The sequence below is a fragment of the Zootoca vivipara genome, chromosome 3 (assembly GCF_965207765.1).
Source record: "Zootoca vivipara chromosome 3, rZooViv2.hap1.1, whole genome shotgun sequence".
Taxonomy (NCBI): Eukaryota; Metazoa; Chordata; class Lepidosauria; order Squamata; family Lacertidae; genus Zootoca; species Zootoca vivipara.
The window spans coordinates 81,466,756-81,476,318 of NC_142586.1; the positions used below are offsets into that span (position 1 = coordinate 81,466,756).

At 41.3% G+C, this 9,563-nt stretch overlaps 1 long non-coding RNA gene across 1 annotated transcript; it reads left to right on the top strand.

The window, feature by feature from the left end:
• The first annotated feature begins 2,062 nt into the window (after positions 1 to 2,062).
• On the top strand, positions 2,063 to 8,994 carry LOC148686326 (uncharacterized). Its single transcript, XR_015949384.1, has 3 exons — positions 2,063 to 2,122; positions 7,808 to 7,873; positions 8,682 to 8,994. It is a non-coding gene; the product is annotated as an uncharacterized LOC148686326 (long non-coding RNA).
• Positions 8,995 to 9,563: the final 569 nt, after the last annotated feature.

Consider the following 9,563-nt stretch of genomic DNA (forward strand, 5'->3'; position numbering starts at 1 on the left):
AGCCCTGATGCCTGAAAGACTATGCCCAGATATTTAAAGGCTTTAACTTGCTCAAATAGGTGGTTGTCCAGGCTCATCTATTTAATCTATGTTTCCTTGCGAAGACCAAAACTTTGGTTTTCTGGTAGTTTACCACCAACTGCTGTCTCTTGCAATATGCTGGGATTTCTATTAGCAGCCTTTTGAGGCCTATTTTTGTTCTGGACAGGAGGACTGCATCGTCTCCCCAACATCTTGCTCATATCCCTAACACAACATGTGACATTTGTGTCCCACACATTTAATAGATGAACTCTAATTGTAAACCCCATGGTCACAGCTGTGTGCAGATATGAGCTTCCCTGTACCGAATCACGTGGAGAAATTCCCTGGAGTGAAGTTCACTGAATTCAATAGGATTTGCATCTTCTGAGTGGCCATGGTTAATACCACTGCATCATTAGGTGGTTAAAAGTAAAACCAGAGGCAGGCAAGTGGTTGGGAGTTTCCACCAAAAAACATGGGAGACCGGATCAATGTACATTAAGCGCTGCCCATTGACAGTTTTCAACCCTGACCTTTGCCTTTCAAAACCCATTCAACAAGCCGTGGGAGGGTTATCAAGGTTTATTTAGGGCCTCTTTGTCAATCAATGCAGACATTAGCAGGATGCAAAAGAGCATGCCCCTGGTGGGAGGTATCCATAGTAACATGACACATTTATTCAGGAAAGGGCAAAGGGGGAACCTGTGTTTCCTCTCTCCAAAGTGCGAGGAGATGAAATGTGAACAAGTTGAATGATCAAACAATACTGGTGGAGCATCAAGCCATGGCGATTTAGACACTTCCTGCTCCAGAGCACAAAGTTAAACCTGTCAGTACCACAAGGTCTTGAGATTTCATATCTGAAGGTCCACACATTTTCCCAGTTTCAGTCTTCTTCTTTTCGTACTGCCCATGTAGACTAATCAGGAGGTAGATTGATTAAAACAGAGCTAGGAAACGACAACCAACTCTTAACAAATCCTTAGTGGCGCCTACATTTGCACATATGCTCAAACATGTACCTTCTAGGAAGAAGGCATCACCATTTGTTCCATTCTTCTCACTGTTCTGCACTACAAAGGAGTTGCCCGCTTTTTAACAGTGAAGTTTTTCTGATATTAAGATAACTTTATGGCATGGGGGACAGAAATGCTTTTCTACTTAATTTCTATATTCCAGACTGTTTTTAAAGGCACAGAAGCAGAGGCAGTAATAAAATTTATTCCCCCATAAGGCAGCCAGTGAGTTTATTTTCCCACATAGCGATGGAGGAGAAGTTTGGTTCTGTTCACATTTAAAGGTGAACCTGCCTACCGGTAATTCTTATTTTCTGAAAGAATATGAGAAGCAAAACATAGCCACCCTTCAAAATCCACACGTCTCTGGATTCTGCAGTTTTAAAATATTTTATTTATTAAATTTGAATACTGCCCTCCATCCATAGATCTCAGGGTGATTCGCAACATAAAAAAGCACAAAATGCATAATAAAAACAAGAGCAAAAAACGCAAGCCAATAACCCCCCTCCCCTCTAGTTCATTTCTCCAGCCAAGTATTGTGTACAAAAATGCATATACCAGGCTGTAGTGTGAATAAAAGTGGATATATTGGTGAACATAGTATATAAAAATGCATTATACTGGAGGACATTGCTTTGCAAAAAGTTGTTTATAAGGCAAATATACACAGAAACATGGAGGTAAACACAAAAGGTAAATTTTTCATGAACACTGATGTGAAAATGAGAGAACTGAAATTAAGTTTGTAGAAATGAGAAACTGTTAAAAATTGAAGTTAATAAATCTGCTTACTTATTAGCTATCTTCCAGAGAAATTATATAAAAGAAAGAGTGTCCACAGGGAAGTTTTTAGCATGCTACGTATTAGTTTTAAATTTGATCCAATGGCAGTGTGTGCAGAGATTCTTGTACATGTTTAAGTTTACCTGCTCTCTCCAACACCCCCATCCTGTAGCACACACAAACAGGATGGGTAGCCTTGTGCAAGTGTGTGCATTTTCACTTGCAACAAGCTTCTCTCCAACTCCTAGCATTACACCAGCTGACAGATCTAGAGGAGGAACTGGGCATGGAGGAAGGTGAGTATGTCTGTGAGTTGGAGTGTATGTTATGTTTTGAATTGCTGGAGCAACAGAAAAACTTTCCACTTGTATATCTGTATCTGTATATCTGTATCTGTATCTGCAAACCCTACAAACTGTATATATATATCGACATCTGGAACAGCATTACTAGAGCCTGATCTTCTACAGCAGTAAACTATTTTGGATCTTAAGTTGCCTCTGCGTGGTGACTGAGAGCTGAGGACAACTTCAGCTACATGGGTATTTCACCTCAGATTCCCAACAAGATCCTCAATAATGATTCACCATAGTTACTAGCTACTGCTATATAAGACTCCTAGTTATAAAATAAGGAGCTGTTTCCATTATGGCAGTAGTTCCTATTTCAGAAAGTCAGATGAAAACATTTGGAAACATTGTCTGCCAGGTATAGTTCTTAAGCACCTCTCTCCTTAAAACAGGCCCTGCTTGACCTTATTTGAGCCTGTCACAAAGAAAATATAGTTATAGTAGTTTCTCAAAAATAAATACAACACTGGGTAATATTCTTTTTACTTGTTTGTTATATTTACTGCAGACTTGTGCACCTAAGAAAGTGCTTCCCAGTCCAGTCCTAAATTGCTGAATCGGCAGTTCTATTTTAATCCATGGGTTGTTGTCCTGTTGAGCCAAGTGAATGAGAGACTAGCTTATGTTCATAAAATATGCTAACCGCCTTCTCTAGGGCACACTCAGTATGAGCAGGGTGAGACTAGGACAGAATTTTCTTAAAAATTTTTTTTTTGCACTTTAGCAATAAAGTTTTAATGGTCCTGCTATCTCCGACTTATCTCTTCCCCCTCCATGCCTCTCAGTGAGATTTGCAGGCTGTTCCAGGCTTCACAACTATCCTTGGGCTGTCACTGGCACCCTCTGTCCATTGGTTCTTTGCCTGCCTATTTGACCTTGGCTTTTCCTTTCCTCTCTGATATTCCTGGGCAGCAAAGGCAAGCATGCCAAGGTCTGTCAAATGTTGTCTGCTACCTGGAAGATATATTAGCGAATGTTGATGGTTACCGCATGCCAGCAAGCAGATACCGTTAAATGTTGACAGCTGCATATCAGATACTGCGCAGACGTTGGTTGCTGCTGCAAAACTATTATATGCCGATGTCAAATATTAGCCTTCTCAACCTAGGCGTGATTCACCAAAGTGCAGAAAAATAGTGCTGTCAGAAAGGGTAACTCAGATAAGAAGACCCCAACAGTGGTCTGCCTAGTCCAGTATCCTGTTCTCACAGTGGCCAAGCTGGCTAGAAGAATCTGAGTACAACAGCACTCTTGCCTCCTGTAGTTTCCAGCAGTTGGTTTTCAGAAGCATACTTCCTCCAGCTGTGGAGGTAGAACATATCTATAATGGTTAGTAGCCTTATTCTCCTTAAATCTTCCTGAAATATACTCGGAGTCAAGAGTGAATTTCATGCTCTTTATTCAGCTCGTAGTCATCAAGGAGAAGAAGAAGAAGAAGAGAAGAATGGCCTTTCCCCAAAACCATCTGCTTATATACATTATTTACACAATGGGCTTTGCGTGATAGGCTACTTCAGGGCTACACCTGTGGGCCAATCAGTTTGTGGATTGACTTCTGCCAGCAGCCTGATTGGCTGCTCCTGCAGGCCAATCAGGTTGCGGATTCACTTCCACCTGGAGTTGGATTGGGTGGCTCCTGCGGACCAATCAGACCGCTGATTCTGGATCCTATTGTTCTATAATTCAGCTCAGTACATAACACTTCCTTTTGAAACCATCACCAGAGCAGGCTTATCTAGGATGTGACCAAATCTGATAGGTTCATAGAAACCTGATACCCATTTTCCACCTTTGTAAGCAAAGGGAACCACCAACCCCAAGTTCCCAGGGTCTCAAGAAAAATGGGGGGGGGGATTTGTTAAAATAACATGTGGGGTGTTCCTGCAGCATGCTAAGGGTTAAGGCTTTGAGCGGCATGTAATGGCATTCCAACGTCTATTAATGAGTGGGAACACCGTTGCATTGTTCTGAGTTTGTTGCTGTTAACTGTGAGTTTATTTAGTTTAAATAAATACCATATTTGCAAAAAAATAAATAAAAATCTTTTTACATCTAGAGAATGACTGCTATCAAAATGCACTTAGGAAAAATGAAAGGTGGATTAATTTCAGCTCTAAATAAATACAGCATTTATTTTGATGGCTTGTGAATATGCTGCTTGATATACAAGCGCTATGATTTTTGGAGTAAATGGCGACAATGCACTAGACTTGGACCATAAGCAGCAATCATTATCAGATGACCAAATAATTTCTGTGTTTATTGTAGGTAGTATGATTAGCAGTCTTACTGATCTTTGCTTACATAGTCTATGGTGGCTCCATTTGGGGTCCAGTCCTGTTAGGAACATAGGACCATAGGAATCTGGCTTATACTGAGTTGGGGCATTGGTTCATTTAGCTTAGTACAGTGGTACCTCGGTTTATGAACACAATTGCTTCTGGAAGTCTGTTCATAAACTGAAGCGTTCATAAACTGAAGCGAACTTTCCCATTGAAAGTAATGGAAAGTGGATTAATCCGTTCCAGACGGGTCCGCGGAGTACTCAACCTGAAGCGTACTTAACCCGAAGCATGGGCGTAATTGGTTCCGGAAGTCTGTTCATAAACTGAAGCGTTCATGAACTAAAGCGAACTTTCCCATTGAAAGTAATGGAAAGTGAATTAATCCGTTCCAGATGGGTCCGCGGCATTCGTAAACCGAAAATTCGTAAACTGAGGTGTTCATAAACCGAGGTTCCACTGTACATGGAGATGCCAGGGACTGAATTTGGGACTACCATTGAGCCATATCCTCATCCTATAGCTGTTATCACATCAGTTCACTATTAGATGGAGTCATATCCCCTGTTTCTCTTCAAATATATCCTGAAAGGGGCTCTGTGAATCTGATTCTGTGCTTCAAACTTCACCTGCCAGTGGATGAAGCCTGTTCCTTTGAGTATCCATTTAGCCGAGCCCAGCCTTTAAAGGAAACTTCTGCTTGCAAATGTGATCAGATGCAGAGACAGAAGCCTTCCTCTTAATCGCGCCATTGCTCTCCTTGGTCTAAGGACCATTTAGCTGTTCTTCACAACCTTCTCTTTTGACGATCTAAATCCATGACATAAAGTGATTGTTTTCTGATTATTAACAGGTACTTTTTGATTGGAAGATTTTAAGCCGCTGTCGTCAAGGGCTGGTGCCATTAAAATGGTGGTTAAGAACCAGGATGCACGAGAGCAAATGGAATGCACCCAGGGAGGGAGGTGAAATCCAAAACCAGAGGTTTAGGACACCATCCTAGTCTGAGACATATGCACACAGTGACCCTTAATAGACCCAGCTCCCAGCTGTTGATAAATGGTGGATTTCTGTTTATTTATTTTTCCTGCCTGTTGCAATACTGGCCAGGGAAACCTGTCCCACCAGTGCTGTGATTCCAGTTTCTCATTTATCCTTGGTTTCCAGCCTCTCAAGAAAGTCAACAGTAGTCAATGGAACAATAATGGGAGAGGAGGACCAGGATTAGTGGCAGGGCTTGTCTCTCACCAGAAGACATGTGACCCGGGGGCTGAGTGCTAGCTGCTAATTATTATTAACAAAAGCAACTTGGAGGGTGGAAGGAAATCTGATCTTCCTGTACTGTGGTTTCCAAGTGCTATTCTTGAGTACACGTACAGAAAATGTAACCCTTTCAGGGGTGAAGAAGAAAGGAAGGCTTCCATTTTCACGCCCATTTCATTTTAGCCATTGTACCCGCAGGCTACAGAAAAGCTTTCCATTTTTGTCTATTTGCTTGCACTAAGTTTAGGTTACTTGCGCACACAGTGTAAACAGCTTCAGGATACAGGTAAGAGAAGCAATGCTCAGAAAACAAGGTTGGGATACAGACTAAGGGCTGGTTACACTGTGATACGCACTTAAATACTGTTGATTGTATTCAACAAACTTTTACTCAGAGCAGACCCATTGAAATTAATGGAGCTAAGCTAATTGTGGCCATTCATTTTATTGGGTTTACTCTGAGCAAAAGTTGGTTGAATACGACCCTTTTTCTGTAGGTGTGTTGTTTTATTGTTTATTTTACTTATGGGCATTTATATTTTAATGTACATGCAGCTGGCTTTTATATTGTGTAAGCTGTTTCAAAGCCTATTTTGATATTGAGAGATATATACTTTTTTTAAAAAAAAAAAGCTTGGCAGGTAAATGTTGTCAGTCATTGCTCTCTAATGAGTGCATCTGTATTACAGGGGTGGGGAACATTTGACCACCCAGCTGTTGTTGAGCTGCATTTCCCACCATCCCAGATGGGCCATGCTGGCTGGGTTTATTGAGAACGGGAGGCTAATTCAAGAGACCTATATTGGATCAGAAATTTTATCCCAAATTCTTATAAGACTGAAACCTCAAAGCAGCCTTTGCCAGTTTTCACCCCCTCCATCCATTCTAGGGCAAATGCATCACTCAGGGCGGTTTGCGACAAGTTTAAAACAATATTTTCACAAAATAGCAATATAGCTCCTGCTTTTCTAAGAACAAATCCAGCATACTTGCCAAGGTTCCCATTGGCGGCCTAGTATTTTGTGCTGGTATTAAATGTTGTCATAGAATCATAGAATCATAGAGTTGGAAGAGACCACAAGGGCCATCCAGTCCAACACCTTTAGTTCCAAAAATGCTAATAATCCAAAAGAATTTGGAAGAAGGTTCAGCAGGATTGAGTGAAAGAGTATTGTGTACACAGTGCCTGGCCATAATATACTTTATCTGTTCTCAGAGTTTTAAAAAAACAAAACAGCTTTGAAAGTATACCAGCTGAAATGTCAACTGTCTTCCTCAAATGAGCTGTGATCATTCCTATCAACCAAGGATTTGTCTAGAAGTTCAATGACCTCGTGGAAGACCATAGGCCCTTCAGAGGTTTCTAGAGTCCAACTCTCACCAGCTCCAGCTGGATTGTGGGAGTTGTAGTCCAGCAACATCTGGAGGGTCACAGGTTCTCCATGTCCACTTCAAGGTCTTGAGAACATGAAAATTTCTTAGGAAGATTACAGGAGAGGGGATGGAACAAAGTTGGAAATGCAAAAGCACAAAAAGAAAGAAGGCAGCCCCCCCCCCACCCCACCCCATGCTCGGTATTTATCATCTTGCACTCCTACAGTATAAGGGAAGAAAAAAATGCATGTGTGTGTGTGTGTGTGTGTGTGTAAACATACACACACACCATTTTTGTCCACTATTTTTATCTGCTGTTTAAAATGGAACATGGCAGAAATAAAATGAAAATCACAATATTCGTTTGCCAAGATCAATACAATTAGAGATTGGCTGAACTATTTTTAAAACAATAAATAAATAGTCCTCTTTGCTGGAGTCTTCCCTGCACTTCATTCCAGGGCCTTTTGTCCTTTCTGGTCTGAGTTTTTGATCCAAAAATACGCAAGGATCTGCCAAACCACTAAATGCAACCAACATAAAGTAGAATGGCAACTGAGCTGAGTGAGCTTGTATATGAGGGTGGTTTGATTTTATGTTTGTTTAAATCACATTTCAATTTCTCGAAGTATGGCTTGACAATATTTTAAGTTGAAATGCTGTTTTCCTAGGCTGACCACACAGGTCACAAATGGGACTGTTTGTTTTACAGAGATAAGAAGAAACAATGAAATAAATTTATATGACAGGATGGCAGACTGATTTGCACCATTTACAGGTAGGTAGCCGTGTTGGTCTGATGTAGTCAAAACAAAAAATAAAAAAAATCCTTCCAGTAGCACCTTGGAGACCAACTAAGTTTGTCATAGGTATGAGCTTTCGTGTGCATGCACACTTCTTCGGATACACTGAAGTCACCAGACCCTTAGGATTTGCACCATTTTATCTTAACAACCCTGTAAAGTTGTGACATGTCCCTGTCCACACAGTGAGCCCCCTAGCTGAGTACGGATTTGAACCCAGGTCTACATTATCACAGTGATTCTCCAGTGTTACATGGTGAACAGCACATCTCTTTCCCCCACCCCAGTAGTGCATCTCTTCTCCCTCTGACTGCTCACTCTTATCCCACCAGCAATCAACCAGCTAGAAGAAGTAGCCCTTTATATTCCTCCCTCTCAAAAAAGACCCAATGGATACCTTGGGTGAGAGGATTCCGTCCAGCTCTGGAATGTTCTTTACTGAGAAGGAGGAAGCTCAGTGTGTCACCGCACTCGGCACCACTGACAAATGCACAGCACCTATTTATTAGTGCAGGAGTCCCAAGAACAGGCTTTCAGCCAAGTTTATCTCCCCCCCCAAAAAAAACATCACCATGGGCCAAATGTATGACTAGAGATGAGAAGTGGAAATAATATAACACTGCTTTGCAGAGACCATTGCAGATTAGAAAATGTCCCATCCAGTAACACAATTGCTCCATAAAAAGCTTCTTTAGCTAAAGCTGTAGGCAAACACAAAACACATTTCAATATTGAGACGTGTACATTGCCCCTCAATACTGTATACTGTTTCTGTACCATCAGGACAATGGCATCTAAACCATAAGGGAAGTAAGAGGTTTAAAGAAAACCAAATGTTCTGGCAAAGATCGGCTTCCTGCATTCATAGGCTTATGGGACACTGAACGAAAACACGTGCCCCCTGTTGGAATGGATGGAGACCATGTCTGGATTCACTGCTAATTTTAATCCAGCAACAATCCCACTGAATTCCATTCAAGAAGAACATCTTGATCAAAAATGCTGTTGAGCAATTGCAATAGTTGAAAGCAGTTACTGGGTCCAACCTAACAAAATGACCGTCTGGATGTGTATGGCCTTTATAACAAGGACCCTTTTCCTGGAGCTAGCCGGCACTCTGTTATGATGCAGGGTTTTGCACAAAAAACCCAACAATACCTAATAAAAATGTCCATCTTTTGCCTAATAGATTTCATTTCAGGCAAATGGATGCCCATGTGCCTTAAAGACAAGAATATGGTCATTTCTGCAATGCATAGATCCGTTCAGAGTAAACGTCATAACCTGCAGTGAGTAATCTCAAATTTTACCACCCAAATGTATTATATAAATAAACACAATTTGCTTGACTTGCCATGGAACCTGGGATTACAAAACAAACAAGAATTGCGTTACCATTGGTTGTGGTGCAGAAAACAGGGTTGCTGAAAGTACTAGAAGCTACAAGTGAGAAAGACCTAGAGCACATCCCCAGTGCTTGGCATCTTGTAGATTATATGCTCTTTTGTTAGGAATTATTGGGTGGAATTCATTGTCGAGCTACGATGAATGTCCTGTCTGCACAAGCATTTCAGCTTGCCAGACAGAATGATCCTTCAACTCATACCCCCCCCCCCCACTGTTGTGGGGTTCTCTCAACTTCTCCGGAGCCAATCTTTTGACAGG